Source organism: Pipistrellus kuhlii, unplaced genomic scaffold, assembly GCF_014108245.1.
Source record: "Pipistrellus kuhlii isolate mPipKuh1 unplaced genomic scaffold, mPipKuh1.p scaffold_m20_p_4, whole genome shotgun sequence".
Taxonomy (NCBI): Eukaryota; Metazoa; Chordata; class Mammalia; order Chiroptera; family Vespertilionidae; genus Pipistrellus; species Pipistrellus kuhlii.
Window position 1 is genome coordinate 68431396 of NW_023425540.1, and position 20857 is coordinate 68452252.

The window sequence follows — 20857 nt, forward strand, 5'->3', positions numbered from 1 at the left end:
AACAAGATCACAGGATCTGGCTTACGACCCATCATAACTGAAAATGTACAGGAGAAGGAATTTAGAGAGCTGTAGTTCAGCTAAAGTGACACCAACACAAACTCACTGCTCATATGTCAGCACTTTTCCTCTCAGCCTCCATAACTCCTAGCTTTCTTTTGTATTTTCTATCTTTTTACACTTTCCTGTTGACTTCCAGGAGTTTCTCATCTGATCTTTAAATTCACTGTTTTATGCATAACTTACTCATCTTGCTATATTTCTTTTCTATTGTTTTATTCATTTCAGTTATTACAAATTTTATACCTAGTACTCAAGTGAGTCCTTGTTTTTCTTGTTCTTGCTTCATATCGCTGATATCAGCCTTAACTTCTTTATATATTTATCTTCATTATTTTAAATTCTTGTTCCATCTCCTTCCATATTTCTATTTAGATGGTTTACACTGTTAAGTTTGTTGCTTTCTTATATAATAGTTGAACTTACATGGACTTCTGGTTATTTTGTCCCTCAAACTTCTCTTTCCAAGTGTACCAATTACTACACATGGTTATATGTTGGAAAATGGCTATAGCCCAACCTCCAGTTGTAGTAGGTGAATTAAAGCCAGGAAAGAGAGCCTCAAAGGCCAAGAACTGATGGTGATTATTCCAATTTTCCCACTTCCACAAATAACTTTCCCAGTGTATGCAGCCAAAACAATGTTTTGGTCAACAGAGAACCCCGTGTACAATGGCGATCCCATTAGATAACATTGGAGCTGAAAAATTCCTGTCAGCTAGTGATGTCATAGCACAGCACATTACTCACATGTTCCCAGTAATCTTGGTGTAAACAAAGCTACTGTACTGCCAGTCATATAAAAGTATGGCTTATATAATTATGTTCAGTACATAACACTTAATAATAAATGACTATGTTACTGTTTTTTTTTGTTGTTTTTTTTTTACTATACTTTTAATTGTTATTTTAGAGTGTGTAAGTCTTTCTACTTTTAAACAAAAGGTTGCTGTAAAACAGTATGCTGTGTTATATTGGCAGAAGCCTTATTATCTCTTGTGCCTCTTGATTGCATCATTTTCTCTTATGCTTGATTTAGTCTTGTGGTTGTTTTTTGTTTTGTTTTGTACAGTGACATGCTATGCAGTTTGTAGCCTAGGAGCAATAGGCTATACCATATAGCCTAGATGTGTAGCAGGTTATACCACCTAGGTTTGTATAAGTACACTCAGCGAATCACCTAACAATGCACTTCTCAGAATGTATCCCCATTGTTAAGCAGGCTGTATTTACCCTATGACTGTATTTACCATTTTAAACTCTCCAGAAGAGTCTTTCCATGGAGTTGTTCCCCTTACCCTGGAGGTTGGGAGTGGCGAGGGGGTGGTGGTGGTACAGTGGTGAGTATCAAAGGGTAGTTGGCCTGTACACATCCACCCTTTTCATCTCTCCTTGTTGTGCCTTCCTGCCCCTTGCCTGTTTCCACGGTGACTGGCAAGCTGTTGATTGTGGGGGAGAGGTGAGAGCAGGAGGAATATGTTATTATGTATATGTTATTGTGTATAACACACACACACACACACACACACACACACACACCCTAATGGTTTTGCTTCTCTGATTGAACTCTGACTATTATACCTAGATACAGAAAGAGAGAAACAATTAAAAGGAGATAAGGAAAACCCCAAACCTAGAAACTTTTACTTCTCACAACTACCTGTGGCTGCTGATCCCCCATGCTGAAAGCTTCTCTCCTTTCCGCCCTACTCCCCACCCCTCACTCATCTCCCGTATAATAATTCCTGAGTCTTCAGACTCCCCAGGGACTTCTCACAGTGTTTTATTGTATTTTATTTTTTGTTATTAATTCCTCAAATCCAAGTTTCCCTCTGGCTCCTATCGTTTCTCTAGGGTTGATTTTCAGGAAGGAGCCAGTAGCCAATGTAGTTTGTCATCCTGACAGGTTGAGAGAATGGTTTATGGAATGAACAGGTGTAGAATTTGAGACAAATGTATAAGTCTCAAGGAGAGAGGCTACTTTTTCCCTTCATTTAACTTTTTATTGTAATTAATGTGTGTGCATATACAGTATATATGTGTCAGGCATATAATGAAAACAGCAGTCTTCACCTCTTCCTACTCCAAAATTCTGCTCAAGGCAACGATTTTTGACATTAAAGAAACTTTCTTCTGGTATTTACTTTCCATTCTAATATGGTTATATTACTACTAGAGGCCTGGAGCGTGAAATTTGTGCAAGGGGCTCAGTCCTCGAAGCCCCTCACAGCCTCGCTGGCCCTCAGCCCCAGCTTCATCCGGAAGGTCATTCAGCTATTCAGACTAATTAGCATATTAGCTCTTTGTTATTTAGGATTTCTTGATTTTTTTTCAATGTTAGATAGTTTCTTTGGCTTCCTAAAGTGGAAGATGAGAACTTACTGCTTATAACCGTTGTACTCTTCTTTCCAACTCTAATCCGCCAGTGTAGTTACATGATCACTTTGCTATCAATACTGAGTGTTTACACCATCATGCCCATGCAAATGTTATTCATGTCTGAGACATGGAGCCTGCTAAAATTATATGTCCTTATTTATAACCTTTTTATTTTCTCATGGCTAATACTTGCCTTTCCTCCTGCAATTGTTCACTGCTCTAGGTGCCTATCATAATTCTCTGGAGATATATATATATATATATATATATATATATATATATATATTTTTTTTTTTTTTTCCCCCTGCAGAGCCCCCATCTTCCTGGTATCTGTGACTTGAAAAACCTGCTTGGAGGTTCCAGCCAGAAGAGGGTAGGAGCAGCTGCTAGTCTGCTGGGGTCTGCCTCCCGCTTTAGGGATAAACACCAAGAGCTAATGCTGGGAAAAGAGGCTTTTAAAAAAAGATGGCACACTTGTATTATTAACCTCAGCCCTGGTGTAGGGTTCCTCAGTGTGGAGTAGAATTCCAGGGCAGGTCCCAGGGGCTGGAGGCTCCTTTCCTAGGTTTACTTCAGGGGAAGGAGGGAGATGGTGGCCACCACTTTAGCTCCATGTCCCCATCAGCCTGAGCCTGAGCTGGATCAGGGTGTCCTTTGAGAGAGACTCTGTGTTTCACCAGCATGGGCTCCAGGTGGACTTAGGGAGCCTGGTGGGGTCCTAGGGGCTCCTGGGAGGACTCAGACCTTGGTGACCTCCAGGTTGACAGTCTGCAGATAGCCATGTTTGGGCTTCAGAGGGAGCTGCCTCTTTTACATGTCATCACTAGGCCCTGAGACTCAGCAAGTCTATCTTACAGCCTCACCTGGCACCCCCCAGCCTTGCCTCCTGTCCTGCATTCCTCCTCCCCTCCCCTCACTGCCCAGGCACATGCTGGTTCCTTTGCTTGCTCACCCTGCAAGCTACTTCTCCCCCACTCTTTGGTATAAACACTGCCTCTGCCTTTCCTTATGGGTCCCCCAACACCGAGGAAGCATCTCCAGGGTCTCAGTCATCTGAATACTTTGTTTTTATTTTTAAATCTTTATTATTAAGAGAATTACATAGGTCCTCCTTCCCACCCCCCGTTAACCTCTTCCAGCCCACTCACGTCCTCCCCCACCAGGCCCCCACCACTCAACTGCTGTGTCCATGGGTTATGCACATGTGCATACAAGTTCATTGGTTGATCTCTTCCCATCCACCCTTACTTGCCTTCCTGCTGAGGTTCAACAGTCTGTTCATGTTTTCATGACTTTGGGTCCATTTTTGATCATCAGTTTTTTTGGCTCATTAGATTCACATATGAGTGAGGTCATGTGCTACTTATCTTTCTCTGACTGGCTTATTTTACTCAGACTCTCCAGGCTCATTGGATATTTTCAATAGGGGTGAAAGCATCAGTAATGGATCTGCTTCTCCCCTTCCCGCTTCCCACCCATGTGCATACTCCATCTTCCTGCTCCCACATAGGGCAGCTTAGACCTTCCCTTCATCACCATCTTGGGAACTTCCTTTGTTTGTCTCCCTGTGTTCGATCCCCTATTATCTAATTTTGTATCTCCTTCTTTCTTGATCTATTTCCTGGCTTGGCAAAGCGTATGTTTTGGTTGTTTCCTGAGAAAGAGTCCATAAGAGGTAAAAGTTCAAATCTGCATGTAGGGGTCATTTTTCATTCAGGCTGTCTCAAATTTTTAAACATTTTCTTCCCATCATTTAAACATTAAAAATTCTGCATTCTTAGCAAAGAACATTTTTCTCCAGTCATTTTTTTCAGTTTCTAGATTGAAGACATCTAATTTTGATTCCATCAGTCAGCTGCATGTATGCCAGTCAGACTCTGCGTGCAGAGCTGAATTCTTGGGAAAAAGGCGGGGCTAAGGCTTCCACTTGGCAGGTGCAGATCTGGGTAAGAGAACACAGTGGGGTGGTGGAGTCCAATGTGTGGCTGAAGGACCTGATGTAGCAATCTCCTGGCAATTGTGGAGGGAGGCAGAGGCTGGAACTGGCACCTGTGACAGCAGCCTCCAGCCTTATGCCAGAGGCAGCGACTCCCTTGGTGGGCAGCTCGGTGCTGTGGTGCTGGGATGTCACTCTTCGAAGCAGTCTGTTTTCTCCCTGCCAATCTGTGAGCTCTCTACCTCATAACTAGTCCTTTCAGCTTAAACTGGGGTCAGTCATAGCATATCACAGACTGGGTGGCATGAAGCCAACATAAACTTATTTCGCATCATTCTGGAGGCTGGAAATTCAAGACCAGGGTGCCAGCATGCTCAGGGTCTGTGAGAACCCTCTTCCAGATTGCAGTCTGCTAACTTCTCACTGTGCCCTCACATGTTGGAAGGGACAAGGGAGCTTCCTTATTTTTTCTTGTTCTTTTTTAAAGTTGTATTTTTATTGATTTCAGAGAGGAAGTAGAGGGAGAGAGAGATAGAAACAACAATGATGAGAGAGAATCATTGATCAGCTGCCTCCTGCATACCCTCTGCTGGGGATTGAGCCCACAACCCAGGCATGTGCCCTGACTGGGAATCAAACTGTGACTTTCTGGTCCATGCTCAAACACTAAGCCACTCTGGCTGGGCTCTTTTTTCCTTTTTTAAAAAATATATTTTTATTAATTTCAGAGAGGAAGGGAGAGTGAGAATGAGATAGAAACATCAATGATGAGAGAGAATCATTGATCAGCTGCCACCTAGGCATGTTCCCTGACCGGGAATCAAACTGTGACATCATGGTTCATAGTTTGAGACTCAACCACTAAGCAACACCTGTCAGGTGAAGGAGCTTTCTTGGGTCTTCTCTTTCATAAGGGCATTGATCTCATTCATGAGGGCTCCACCCTGGTGACCTAATCACCTTTCAAACCCCTTCTCCCCCCCCCCCTCCCCATACCATCACATTGGGCATTAGGATTTCAGCATATGCATTTATTTTGGGGTGGAGGTGACACAAACATTCTCACCATAGCAACAGGCTAGAAAAATTTCTGTATTAAACAAACCTGGCCAATATGGCTTATATGTCTAAAGGTATCTTGATTCTACTACAAGACATAAGAGTTTGATTGAAAATATAATTTCTAATTTGGAAATCATTTTTCTCAAAAATTAGCATTTCTCATTGTTTTTGGTGTTGGTGGTGTTGCTAAGAAGTCTGAAGCCATTCTTTTTCTTGAGAGTATATGCTGATTTACTTCTATCTAAAGCTTTTTTAAAATAAAAAAGTGGCATTTGTTCTTAAATTTTTATACTTTATATTATTAATTCTACAAATGGTTATATTTTAAAGAGCCAAACAGTTCTATCCATTGTCTTATGAAAGAAAACCATTTTCTGACTTTGTCCCCCCTCCCATTTTTTTTGTAAGAACATCCATGATCACTACTACCCTGTTTCCCCGAAAATAAGACAGTGTCTTATATTAATTTTTCTCCCAAAGTTGAGCTAGGTCTTATTTTCAGGGGATGTCTTATCTTTCCATGCGCTAGGTCTTATTTTTGGAGGATGTCTTATTTTCGGGGAAACACGGGTAGTATATATGAAATAGATAATTAAATGTATTTTAGCACACATGAAATGGATCCCATGTAGTGTTTCAAAATTCTCACATTTAGCTGCTATTACTCTTTTCAAGAAAGCATTATACATAAAGTAGAAAACTGCCTTGTACCTAAAATGTGTAGGGGTTAGAGATCCTGTAATAAATAACTGTTGATGAATTTTTCCTCCCCTTTTGCTCACTTGGTGGTAAGATCTGAAGCCTTGGCTGGGGTCTGAAAATAGAAGGGGGCTCTATTTCTAAGGGGTGACAAGTAAGAGGTCAGTGGTTTGGATCCATGACATTCCTGGTATCAGCATCCAGGATGAGGCTCCTGACATGGGGAGTGAATTGAAAGAGCTGCAGTAGGAAGCTAAGGAATTGAAACCTCTCCACAGAACCGGAAGATTCACTATGGCCTGGGCAGGGGTATACTGGCAGAGGCCAGCTCAGCCAATCACATCAGAAAGCAGCATCGGGCAGAGGAAGCCACTCTAGCTTGTCCAGGCTTTAGCTGCAGCTTCATCTGCCTTTGGTGCGCCCACTCATGCTAAATCAACGAGCTTCAGTGACTGCTGCTAATTTCTCCAGCTATAAGGGAGTACATTTGACTCCAAAGTAGCAAAGCAGTGAGATAGGTTCAAGCAGAATTCCCTCCTGAGATTACTTTTTATCCTGGAATTTCTACATGTATGGAAGGAAGGGGCAAGGGAATCATAGGGATAAACCAATTTCCTGCTTATATGGACATGAGGGACTCAAGTATGGTATCAGCTGGCTTTTATTCAAGAAACAATCTGTGAAATAAGACATATCAGTAATACATATTATATTTCACTGATATCATCTCTCTACTTCTCTTGACACTAGCAAATCTGGTTACCTCCTTTTATGGACCAAATAATCACATGCCCCCATCTATTGAAATCCTAACCCCCCAATGTGAAGGCATTAGGAGATGGGGCCTTTTGGAGGTGATTAGATCAAGAGGTTAGAACTCCCATGAATGGGATTAGTGCTCTTATATAAGAGACCTCAGAGAGCACATGACCCTTCCACCACATTAGGACCCAGTTAGAAGATGGCCATTTGGCCTTCACTGAGTCTGTCGGCACCTTGATCTTCGACTTCCCAGCCTCCAGAACTATGAGATATAAATGCTTGTTGTTTAAGCCTCCTAGTCTAAGATCCTTGTGATTTAGTTTTGTCTTGTTTTGTTTTAGCAGTTGAGGATGAGAGGTTGGGGAGGAAGGAGTGCATACTGTGAGGGACTGGACCTAATATGACTTTCTTTATCCAAAGCTCCACCTCAAGTTGCCCCATCAAACCAAGGCAGTTTCTACAACTCACAAAGATCAAATTTTGTCCAATTTGTATATTTATTCTGTGGAGAATTGGAATTTTTATCAAAGGTAAAAAATAAAAAAGTCTAACAACTTAAAACTGAACATAAGGAGCTCTGATCTTAGTTTCTTTGAATAAAAACATGTGCGCGCGCGCACACACACACACACACACACACACACACACACTCCACATCAGATCATAAAACCAAAGCCCCAAACAAAGAGAGACGCTTGGTGCATCGTTAGATTAGATTCATGCACATTTTATTTTATATTTTAAATCCTTACCCAATGATGTGTTTTTTCATTGATTTCAGAGAAAGAGGATGGAGTGGGGGAGCGTTGCAGAGAGAGAAAAACAATGATGTGAGAGAGAAACATTGATCAGGAAGCCAGTCTAGTCTGTGCAGGTTTCAGCTGAAGCTTCATCTGCCTTCAGTTTGCCCACTTGTGCAATCCAATTGGGAATCAAACCTGCAACCTTTCAGTGCACACATGACATTCCAACCCACTGGGCACACAGGCCAGGGCTAGCACACATCAACAATGATGAGCCTGATAGGAAACATGAAACAGTATTGGCCACTAAAGTTCCTCTGGAAATGAAAAGAGGCAAATAGCTTAAACCAGACCCTACATCTGTGACTCTCACTAAATTGCTTGTTTGCTCCATCACAGCTTATTTCCAGATAATGGAAATCAGTTCCCTGGCTTAATCCAAGGTGAATTGGACCCACGGAAACTTTCAGTCACAGTCAATTCTGCATGGTGATATTTGCAGGCTTTGTGCCAGCTGTCCTGATTCCTTGGGTGATGTGGGGCTGAAGCTGTGGCTGTGCCTAATGAAAGACATATTTGTTCTTTGTAATTAGGGAGAAAGGGCACTGGAGAACAGTTACATATATTAAATGAAAGAAATGTACAAACAGATTTCAATAAGGTACGGGAGATTATTTAAATTTGATAGCAGTGTTTATAACTGAATAAATTCAAGTATGAGAGGCTCTAGTCAAGCATTTTTCCTCCCAGAAAAAGTGAAGCTTTAAGTAAGCAAAACTAATCAGAATATATCAACTCAAGAGAGAACAAGAGATGGCACTTGGAAAGGAAAGGTAATAACGGCAACAATAATGCTCGGCTCTGTTATTTTTTGAAGCTGGTTCAATAAAATGTAAGGTAACATTAATGATTCTTGGGGAAAAAAACCAATCAACTGCTCTTCTCTTTTTATCTATTGCTCTCTATTCCACATGAATTATTCACAGCTGTGGTTAGTCCCTTGTAGTCAGTGTATCCCCGAAGAACCCTGGGATGCTAAAAGTACAATTTGTAATGTTTTATTTAAGCATAAATGTTAATTAAAGCTTTATTTATAAACAGTCGTATTCGTTTTTAATCTAAACACTTCCTCAATTTAAGTATTGATTCTACTCCATTTAAATCTAGGATTCTTACTACATATTTTGTAGTCTGGTTCATTGTGCCATCTTTTTTTCAATTCAAAATATCATATTCACAGAGTGATTTATTTCACATTGCTTGCTAACCTGTTACCTTTCAATAGCCTCTGAGGGATAGCTGTGTGATGTGTTACATTGAGTGTGAAATCAAGCTTGAGGCAGTCTTTCTAGGTGTTTCTCTTTACTCAAGCTGAGTATCAGGACCCTAATGTAATGTTCAGCTTGGGTCTATTTGGCCCAGATATCTGTATGATATAATTTGAGGGTCCTTTCAACTGAGGGCTTTATACATATAATATAATAAAATAATTTTCAAGAATAATCAAAACCAAGCTCTGGAATTAAAAATAATGCCCAGTCTCAGCATTAATATAGACAACAGCCCAGGCAGTGTGGCTCAGTGGTTGAGCGTCAACCTATGAAACAGGAGGTCATGATTCAATTCTTAGGCAGGGCACTTGCCTGGGTTGCAGGCTCAGTCCCCTGTGTGAGGCGTGAAGGGGGCAGCCAATCAATGATTATTTCTCATTATTGATAATTCTATATCTCTCTCCTTTTCTCTTCCTCTTTGAAATCAATAAAAATATATATTTAAAAATACATGGACAACAAACTATAAGCTATTATAAAGTGGAATTTGATCTCATTTTCCAGTTCTTTGTTCTCTGCACGAGTGACTCAGGGAGTATTTTCTGTTGGGATAACTGTTCTCCTAGGTTTTTCTTTTCCTCATCAATAGTTATTCTCTTCAATGTCCCAGCATAACTATGTCAATGCTGGGAATGGCCCATGCTGCTATTTTTAGACTGTTCTCCAATTTTTCATACCTCAGGGTTAAAATTTTCTTCAATTCCAGGCTTCATCAATTGTTTCTACAGACCTGCTTGAGTGTGGAATGCTCTGGAAAATAATGATGTCCTACTCTATTTGTGTACCTGGGAACAGTCCCTCCATTCCCTCCTCATCTGAGCACTGTCCTGCAGCCACCTTCTCTTTTCTAGCTGTGGCATAGGCCTCTTGCTATTGTCTTGAGTCGTGTGGAGGGCTCTGAATGAGTGTCTCCCTCATGGCTCCAGGTCAAATAGAGTCCTCCATTAAGTGGCACCAAGATATTTCCTATTCAATGTCAATGAACAGTCCGTAAGCAACAGTGGCTTAAGAAATGTGTGCTTCCCATTCACAGTGCATGCAAGGACACCACTTAGACACAAGGGGTGTGTTGAGCTAGTTAGGAGGAAACGCTTATCCCTCCATAACCTGCCAACCTCTCTCCTCCTTCTCCCTTTCCTTCCCTTCTTCTCTTCCTCCCTTCCTCCCTTATTCCTTCTAATTATTTTGTAAAGAAGTTTGACTTTGACATCACCCAGAATAAGGACATGCGCTCCTGGGCGAACACTGTGGATCAGATCTCCCAGGTGCTGTGGGAACACTACAGGAACTACCTGGAGGGCACGTGTGTGCAGTGGCTCCTCAGATACCTAGTAAAAGGGCAGGAGATGCTGTAGCTCGCAGACCCTCAAAAGGCAATATATGACCTACCACTTCATCTCTGACCATGAGGTCACCCTGAGGTGTTGCTGGGCCCTGGGCTCCTACCCTGCAGATATCACCCTGTCCTGGCAGCATGACAGGGAGGACTAGACCCAGGACATGGAGCTTGTGGAGACCAGGTCTGCAGAGGTCGGGACCTTCCAGAAGTAGATGGCAGTGGTGGTGCCTTATGGAGAGGAGCAGAGATATATGTGCCATGCTCAGCATGAGGGGCTGCCCGAGCCCCTGACCCAGCGAAGGGAACTACCTCCTCAGACCACCTTCCCCACTAAAGGCATCCTGGCCGTGCTTGTCCTCTTCGGAGCTGTGGTCAGTGGATCTGTGGAGGCTGGAGCTGTGATGTGCAGGATGAAGTGCTCAGGTGGAAAAGGAGGGTGCTAAACTCAGGCTGCCAGCAGCGAAGTGCCCAGGGCTCTGATGTATTTCTCAGGGCTTCTACAGCCTCAGGCAGCTGCCTTGTGGGGGCTGAATGATGCAAGATTTGTTCACGCTCTCACTTTGTGACTCAAGATGAATGAAAATAGCAATCATTATAAGAACAAAAAGAAAACCAAGTAATATTTATTGTGTGGTTACTACTTATCAAACATTATATCATTAATCCAGTACTTTTCAACTGTTAACATGTGCACAAAATCACTGGGGGTCTCAGGAAAAGGGAGATTCTGATTCTGTTTGTCTGAGTTGGGGTTTAAGAGCCTATCTTTCTAATAAGCTTCCACATGGCAGTGGCACTGCTAGTCCAGGACTCCTACTTTGTATAACATGGGTTTAACCCAGACCACGACCCCACCTGATTGGGTATTATTTATTGTCCATACTTCACATTTAGTAAACTGTGAGGATAAATAAGTGTCCCAAGGTCCCAGAACCTGAAGCTGTAGTCCTGGGGCTTAGATGGATTGTCTCATTCCAGAGCCTGCCTCCTTAACCACCACCCTTGACTTCATTCATGTGTAGGTAGCTATGGTGTCTATGCCATTTGGCTTCTCCTATTAAAACAGCAGAACATAGAGCAAACACCAAATGTTCCCTGAAGTTCTTTTTTTTTTTTTTTTAATATTTTATTGATTTTTTACAGAGAGGAAGGGAGAGGGATAGAGAGCCAGAAACATCGATGAGAGAGAAACATCGATCAGCTGCCTCCTGCATACCCCCTATTGGGGATGTTCCCGCAACCAAGGTATTATACATGCTCTTGACCGGAATCAAACCCGGGACCCTTCAGTCCACAGGCTGACGCTCTATCCACTGAGCCAAACCGGTTTCGGCTCCTTGAAGTTCTTAAGTCACATCTCTAGTTAAAGCAGAGACACCTGTGGAATGTTTTGTATATTTTTTATGGTATAGCACACCCCTGGTCCTTTCAGCCGCAATGACCCTTCCATTCCTGTGGCTTCTCTTAGGAATAAAAGGAAGTATTAGATTCCAGCTGGTGTTAACCTAATGCTCAGGCCACTCCCGAGCCCTAAAACTCACTCCCACACTTTTAAATCCTGACCTTATTTGGTTTGAACCCATTGCACTGTTTACAATTCTTGGTGCAGTGAGCTCAATAATTTGGACTCTGGCTCTATCTTACTTTTTCTGTCTTAGCCCATGTAACAGATACAGAGATGCATCGCCCAGACCCTCTTTGAAGAGCTTGTAACTCAGGCTGGAGGAGTAGGGTTAGCTGACACTTCCAGTTCTTAACTCCTTTAGGTCTGCTTCCACTTTGGAGCTCCAGTCAAACTTTTCTCTGACCCTCATCCTGACCCTTTCCACTGATGCTGACCTTTGTTCAGAGCTCCTCATTGGACTGCCAGAGACTTTTTAGGTCAGCTCATGGTTTGATGGCTTCCCTTCCCCAATCCTACTTTCTCCTTTCTTTTCACAAATGTTACTCCCTCATAGAGTGTAACATTTGTGAAATGTTACTCTATGAGGGAGTAACTAATGACATCTCAGTATCTGCTCCCCAGAGGTCTCAAGCAACATGCACTGCTACTCAACTGAGAGCTTCCACTCAGCCTAATCCAAGTTACTGACACACACCCCTCCCCAAGTGCCTGGTTAGAACTGGCCTGGTACTCACTAGACAGCTATGACCAGTCAGGTGCTTAATTATAATATATATAGTCACTCCATAAACAGGTGCATGTTGAGTAACCACTGTGTATTCATATTTTTGTAAGCATTATCACATCTTCAAAATGTTTGAGATAAAGAAGAAATATGGCCAATTCATATAACATGCTTCCCTTTAGCCTCTGGGCCTATGGTAAATTGTTTGCTAGAGTTTAAACTTTAGCTAGCAATTACATACTACATCATAGGATCATTGCGTGCTGCCTATGAAATTACAGTTTTGTAACATAGTGAGGAAAAACAAATGTCACCAAAATAAGAAGTGACTAGCCATGTCTATAGTGAAAAAATACAGTGATCATGAGTCAGCAACATTGAACTGGCATCCAAAAAATAAATCACATACTGGATACAAAAATAAATAAATAAATAAATAAATAAATAAATAAATAAACCGAGTAAAAGACTCTGAGGGTTTGTTTGGTTGTTTGTTGTTAGTTTATGAATACTGCACAATAGTATTCTGGGTCTTGGTTATAATTTCAAGTAGGGTGACAGGCAGTTGTCAATATGATTTAATGTAATAGCTTCTCAGAGAGTCCCTGTTACCCTGGCCAAATCCACTTATTCCTAATTCCAAGGATTTGGCGTTTTGAAGAAGGGCAAGAGAGAGAGGGAATGGTAATTTCTGAGCATGGGCCATTCCCCAGAAGTGCAGGCCTATGTCTACCTGTGGCTGCCAGTGAGAGGAGATGAAAGGGAGGTCTGTGTATTTTTCAGACTCTAGAGGGGGAGCAATGACTGAGAGATGGATTCATTGTCAGGAAAGAAGTAAAAGACAAATGAGTTTTAATTACATCAGACTTTGGGTAGCATAAGAAAGTCTTAGAAAACCTGTAGAGAGACTAGAAGTAAATTATAAAGTGAAGAGCTGGGCAAATCTATGGTATGAGCAGAAAGTTTTGAAAAATGCATTAGTAGGTCAGTAAAGGGAAGTAATCTACTAAAGAAATCATGAGTTATTTTTTTATGGGCTTTGCTTGGTGTAGAAAGGGTAATAGGATAGATTAAAAGTAGAATTTCTTGTCTACAAACACTGACATTATATTAAATTAATAAGGGAAGTTGTGAAATGTACATTTATTGAAGACATCTTTAGTATGGCTCAGCATGAAGTAGAGAAAACAAGAAATAACTAATTTTGTATCACTTTTAGCCCAACAATTCTCTGATTTATTTTTAAAAAATCATATCTTTACCTTTTCTACTTCACCTACAGTCTATTGTGCATGCAGCAAAGATCTGAGTGTGTTGTGTGGCTTTCTGAATAACGAGCCTAGAAACCCACCAGAGCACACACATGGTGAGGTGACTCCGTCACCCATAGAGCAGCTAAAATGACATCAATAAATCATAAAATATGCCTCAAGAGGGCATTATAAATCATTTAGAGTTGCTATTAATATTTTAGGCATGTTCATCTTTAGCAGCATGTTAAATTTTAGTGTTTGCATTCCAGTTTAATTCAGCACTTGATAACTGAAATATAAGGCTATTATAAATGATTTAATTTTTTGCTAATCATATAAGGATTAAATAGAATAAGGGAACTGATTGTTCCTAGCTCCCTTTTGTCTAAAATTTCCGCCTGGTTCTGGGGTCTGGTTCTCCTGGAGTGCGCTCAGGCGATCACCATTGGTCTTCCTTGGTAAGGGCAGAGTGTTGGGATGCCCTTCCTGACAATTCCCCTTCCTGGCTGCGGAGCTCTCACTTCTCGGGAATGTGGCAGGGTGGTGTCTGGTAAGGTGACCAATTCATACTGGGTTGTCCAGTCTTTTCCTAATTTAGCATTGGTGTTCAACACATTATCTTGAATGCCTTCTTTCTTTATTTCTGTGACGTGCAGCCTGTCACCCACCCCCTACCACCTTACCACAACCCCTCCAATCCCCTTGCTCTTGACTTCTGTAGTGGCTTTATTTCTCCTCCAGTTGGTCAGGGAATCCTGCTGGACTATCCCACTGAGGTTGTCTACTTCTTTCATATCATCCCAAGTTATTAATAAAAACTACTGTTTACTGAGAATCTATTTGGTGCCCAGCATTGTGCTAAGTATTTAATACTACAATATCATAGGTCTTTAAAAAAGCTTGGTGAGGATGATATTATTACTCCTCCTCCTGCTTATAAGGAAGCTTAAGTTCAGAAGGTAAAGAAATTAGACAAAGATCTCAGAACTGGTCATTGGATGCTATTTTTATTCTAAAGCCTGTGAGTTTTTCTAATCAGAACTTGATCCCTTTAGGAACTTGCTTGCTAATACTTAAGATCTCTGCTAATAGATGCTAATGTGTTTGTGATAATTCAAAACTTATTGGCCTCTCTCTCTCTCTCTCTCTCTCTCTCTCTCTCTCTCTCTCTCTCTCTCTCTCTCTCGGGCCAATTCAGGTGGCTGTCTTCAGGTGTCTTCTGGAGTCTCAGAATAGGGCTGCATAGACCAACAGCTCCACTTTTCTCAGAGTTGGTGAGAAGCAGAGACTACATCTGCTTAGGACTATTGATTGTATGTGATACAAATGTGACTCCCACTGGACGCAGGAGAAGAAGTTACTTACTGGATCACATAGCTGAAAGGTGTAAGGGTATCTCTGGCTTCAGGTGTGATTGATTCTAACACTAAGCAGCTCCATCAGGTGTGGTATCTCTCCATCTCTCAATTCTGCATCCCTTTGTGTTGGCACCATTCCAGGAAGCCATTTCCATCCCAATGATTTCCAGGAGCTTTTGGCTTAGAGCCTGTTGGATTATCAACTTCAGGAAAGTCCCAGAATTTAATCAGTGGGACTGATTTAAGTCATGCGTTTGTTTGTCTCTGAACCAAAACACTATGGCCCAAGAGGTGAACTACACTCTTTTCCTAAGCCCTAGTCACACATCTGCACTTATATTTGGGGATGAGATAAAGTCAGATTCATCTGAACCACATGGAAGTGGGAGGGGCATGTCCCATCTAATGAAAAATGAGGCTTATTACCAGAAATGGGAAAAATGAATTCTGAGTGGGAAAAGCTAGAAATGGAACTTGAAATAGCTATTTAAATTGAGTTGGTTTTGAAGATGAAATGAGAAAAATATAAAGGCATTTTATAAACTAAAAAGTGCTGTGCAATTTCAAGAAATGTTCTCTTCTTATTAATTGATGTACTGTTCCACTCAGATTTTAGAAATGAAAGGCTTTAAAAGCCTGCACTTTGATTTGATTAGTAGATCATTCAATATGAAGCAATGTAGATGAAACCAGTGCGGCATTACTGGGAAAGAATAGCTCTGGCATGAAGAGACTCATGGAGGGGTCAGGAGAGGAAAGGGTCTGAAGAGTCCTGCATATCAAGAAAGGTCTGTAGTCAATTAAATGTGCTTTTTCCTCTTCAAACCTCACACTTTATTTAAAAATTAAATACTAATTTTCTTTTTAAAAAAAAATATAAATATATTATATATATATAATCAATTATGTGTGTGTGTGTGCATATATATATATATATAATTGATCTTACACAGAGAGGAAGAGCGAGGGATAGAGAGTTAGAAACATCGATGAGAGAGAAACATCCATCAGCTGCCTCTTGCACACCCCCTACTGGGTATGTGCCCCCAACCAAGGTACATGCCCTTGACTGGAATCGAACCTGGGACCTTTCAGGCCGAACCTGGGACCTTTCAGTCTGCAGGCCAACGCTCTATCCACTGAGCCAAACCGGTTTCTTAAACAAATGAAGTCTATATGCCACTTAACATAGGAATAATGTGATAAGTTCATCACATACGCATCAATTTAAAATGATTGCTACTTAATCACATCCCCCCTCCTCCTTTTGTTTCTTGGAGACAACTTTTCTTTTCCCCTCAATATTTCTGCTGTTCCCAAACTTATACAGGCCCTCGCATGACTCAGGAAGAGTCTGTTTGGATGTCAAAGCCCAGGAAGGCAGACTCTCTCCAACTTCATGGCTCGCCTCAGGAAGATGGCAAGGTGTTCTGAAGAGCCCTAAACGTTCCCAGGGTCTCTTCTGCCTGCTCTACCTGCTCTGCCCTCAATCTCATTTTTCTCAGAGGAAAAACAATCCCTTAGGCCTCTCCTTCAAATCCCATTTATTCATTCTCCTTCACACTAAATGCTCATCTCCACTGAGATTGAGCCTTAATTAAACCTAGAAACTCTTGGAAATGGGAAAACCTGACTTCCAAAAAGATACATGCAGAAAAGCACATAAATATATACCTATAATAACTTTTATGGATATTTTATTATAGAAATGTACATCCATAAATTTTTTAAAAGAAGGTAAAAAGAATATTAAAAAAAAAAAAAACCCTCCCATACTACCACTGGGATATTAACGCTATAAACATTGTGGAGCCTAGTCTTTCATTTTATTTGGGGAGGAAAGAGGGCCTGACATTTGCATATTTTTTGAATTTATGAAAATAAGATCATGTTGAAAAACTCATAATCTGTTCTTTTTTACACATATTAGGATCTGATATTCTTTTTTTTACAACAGTCTATTTTATAAAGGATTATATCTGATTTCTTTTTCTTCTTAAACATCTACTTTAAAATAGTCTTGAACAGAGTGGCAAGCTAAATACAAATGTATAGAAATCATTCTTTTTGCATAAATATATTGCTGTCCCTGCTGAAGAGAGATGTTTGTATTTTAATATTGCTTTTCTTTAGGCACTGCCTTAGTGCAGGAAATAAATCTAACAATTGGTCCCATAGGGAGGTTTTAAAACAGAGTTCACTCATTATTTCCATCATGACACATAGTCTGTCCTTCCATTTGCCGGTGAATGACCCCACTCTAAAGAGAAACTTACTCCTTCTTCCTCAATGAGTGTTTGTAGAGGGGAAAGGAGAACTCAGACTAGGTATTCATTTTAAATGGCATTAGTTAAAGATCTCCCTGTTTATGCTTGCCATATTGTATCAATGTCAGCTGCACCCTTAAACACATGCAAGACTGGGATATCAGTTAGCCACAGTCACATTTTAAAGTGTGTACTCCTCTATTTGATTGTCTGTGGCACAAATGTTTGATTTTGGACAAGGAATAAGGAGACATCCCACTTAGCATGAGCAAATATTGTGTGTGTGTGTGTGTGTGTGTATGACAACATCTTCGTAGAGTGAAAAATGGCATCTCACAAGCTAGACAGTATCAACCTACTTTAGAATTGAGAAAATATGATATTTAACTTGGGTAAAATAATGCCAGGAAGGGCATTTGGAGGAAGCAAAGTTGCTGAATGATAAGATTGGAAATAGTCATCAAATATTGGCATCAGGCACTGTCAGATTAAAAGTGTGCCAGAAGACTAGCTTTAAGAACTAGAGAATGGGTCTGAGTGTCCAATCAGAGCAGTGCAATGGGGTAGGAACCAGAGTGCCCTTGGGGAAGAATTTATATCTGAATATTCCTTCACATGCCAGGCATGTAATTTGCTTCTGGATCTCATGGGTCGCAGAGGTCATAGCAAAGCAGATCCAAGGTTGGAAAGGTGTCAGGAGGCAAACATTAGCAACAGGTCAATTCCCACCGCATAAAAAATGCTGCAGGTGTGCTAATTGCCAATGTCTGGTGTGAATCTCATCTGGGACTAGCAGGTGAAAACCTATGGCAGCAAGCAGTTACATATGGCTTTCCTAGAGAGTCCAAGCTCAGAACTAAATGCTGATCCCAACATTACCCCTGGCACATCCCGAAAATCGTGGAAGGAATGAAAGTAAGTGATGAAAGCATGCACAAGCCAGAAAAACATTTTAAGAATTCTTATTTCAGTTTGACTGTCGTGTTTGGTAGGGAGCAGGAGAAGGTGAGACTAAACAGGCAGATGGGACCCCATGGAAGATTTTATGTGCTGATAAATTTAAATGTATTCTGTGGGTGACGGGAAAACTTGAAGGGTTAAAGCAGAGGTGTGACAGAATTGACCCTGCTGTGGAGCTAGGTTATTCAGGTAGGAATGTGGGTGATTAGAAAACTGAAGAGGGTTGATATGGAAGGCAAGGGGGCCCATTATAAGACTAGGACAATTTAGACAAAAATTCAGAGATATTGGTTGCATCAGTACTTCAGGGGCAAAACACTTGATACAACCTCAATAGCAGCCCATAGGAATGGAGCCATGCAGTTGTGAAAAAGAATAAGGCAGCAGCCCTCTCAACACATTGATATGTAATATTCTCCAAGACATGTTACATGAAAAGAGCCAGGTTCAGAGTAGTATGTATACTATTCTAAATATTTGAATGACAATAAAGGAAACATAAAAATGAATATGTGTTTACTATGCTTTTTGCAAAGTAATTAGGATTAGCTTTGAAGGGAGCCTGGGATGGAAAGGTGCTTAGGATTCACTGTGCAGTCTTTTGTATTTTCCATGTGCAAGAATTACAAATCTTAAAAACTTACTTTAAAGTCTTAGGGAATAGCCCTATATGAGACAATTTTTTTTGGAATGTATTGGTTTCAAGAGCATTTTCCTGAAATCAAATCTCTTAATCTCAGCAGCCAGGGTTTCTCATGTAGTGTACAGCAGTTTGAACCATCTCGTTTGTAGGCCAAGTGGGAGACAGTTTGTGAGGATGAGAAATTAGTGGAGCAAATTGGGATGGTGGGCATTCTTGGAACTCTTCCCCCATAACTGAGAATCCTCTGCCATTACATAGAATCCCACCTTCTCTCTTCCTCAGCCACACAAGCCAGGCTTATGGAGATAAGAATAGGTAATCATCGTGTTTTGGATGCCAATATTTGACGAATAATACACATTTTATTGAAAAACAGTTGTTATGACAACCGCAGTGAATGCTGGGATTTCATGTTGTTATGGAAAAAGGAGTGCCCTCCCTGCAAGCCCTAAGCACACCTCCTCAAAGCAAGGTTAGTTCTTTGATGGCTTAAAATTTTTTAACTTCTAGATATAATGTGTAAATATAAAACCAAGCTGAGATCTCACTCCCAGTGGATTATGCATGAGCTTGCCTTTTGTCCAAGAAACTTCAGTTTTCTCATGCTGTTCTAAAGCTTTGAAGGAAAAAAAAAAAAATCCCAGAACTCTGTGGCACAGAATTGTTTTTTTCTCCCTTCCCTTTTGAATCCAGGGAAACAACCCTCTTTTCCCCCCTTAATGTAGTTTTAGTCACACATCATTAAGCTAATTTACCATATGACACACCACTGTGGGCTTAGCAATCATGGCTCCTCTCATTGAAAGAATCAAACAAGTATTCAGAGTCGACTCTAACAAAGGGATTTTGCCCAATTCTGAAAGTACACACACCACTGGGGGTTTTGCTAAAACCCCTGATTTTATTGAAGTTCAGATGGGGCTGGTTACAGAGGGCTAGAACGGAAGTAAATTATACATGCACCAAATGAAATGCTAAACTGTAAAGTAGGAGTGTGTGGCTTGGTTAGCTAACATAAGACATTTCTGAGGAATAGTTTTTTACCTGGGGTTTCATCATTCCTGATTTTACTTTGGAAAGCACATTTTGTTGAATGGCTTTTCTCTGTGTTTTGGAACTCCCTGATTACTCGTTTACGCTTTTAAAACACATATACACAAGCACAACTTTTGATTCCCTCAGTACATGCTAGACTTTTATTCTATGGTTTTCTCCAACACAACAAAGAGAGAAGAATCAAAAGTGATTATCCACTAATGTTTGGCACTCTGAGGCAGGATCACACACAGTAATGAGCCGCAAACACGGCACAGTTCATTATTGCCCACGGTGAGCAACCACCTGGAAGCTGAGACCGTGGCACGTCCTCATCAGAAAAATAAATGACCAGCTGCAAGGTTAAAAGCTCATCATTCAGGGAGTGTCCTTCATATATTTGAAAGCATCTGGAAAGTAACTGGCATCAGCATTAACTACAAACTCATTTGCAAGGCTTGGCAGCATCTCTCCACTTGACACCTCCCTAATCACTCATCTTGTGGGCCGGGAGTGTGCAGGCTGTGCTTGTAAAAAGACAAAGCAAAAACTGAAAACCAGCAGGATTTTACAGAATGGATGCTTGCCAGTGGACGCAGAGATGTGCTGGAGGCACTAGAATATTCAGATGGTCTGTACGTGCCCTTTCCTGCTATTTCAGACCATGCTGTTTTCAACCATCCTTTGGCTGTTTGTTTTAAAGACTTTTTTTTTTTTTTTTTTTTTTTTTTTTTTTTTTTTTTTTTAGAGCAGTTTAGGCTCACAGCAAAATTGAGAGGAAGGTACAGAAATTCCCCATATACCACCTGTCTCCTCCATTATTAACATCCTCTACCAGAGTAGTACACTTGTTATTATACCATTGATGAACTTATATTGACACATCATAATCACCCAAAGT

At 40.9% G+C, this 20857-nt stretch overlaps 1 pseudogene; it reads left to right on the forward strand.

The window, feature by feature from the left end:
• The first annotated feature begins 732 nt into the window (after window positions 1–732).
• Window positions 733–10912, forward strand: LOC118703670 (annotated as a pseudogene).
• The last annotated feature ends 9945 nt before the right edge of the window (window positions 10913–20857 follow it).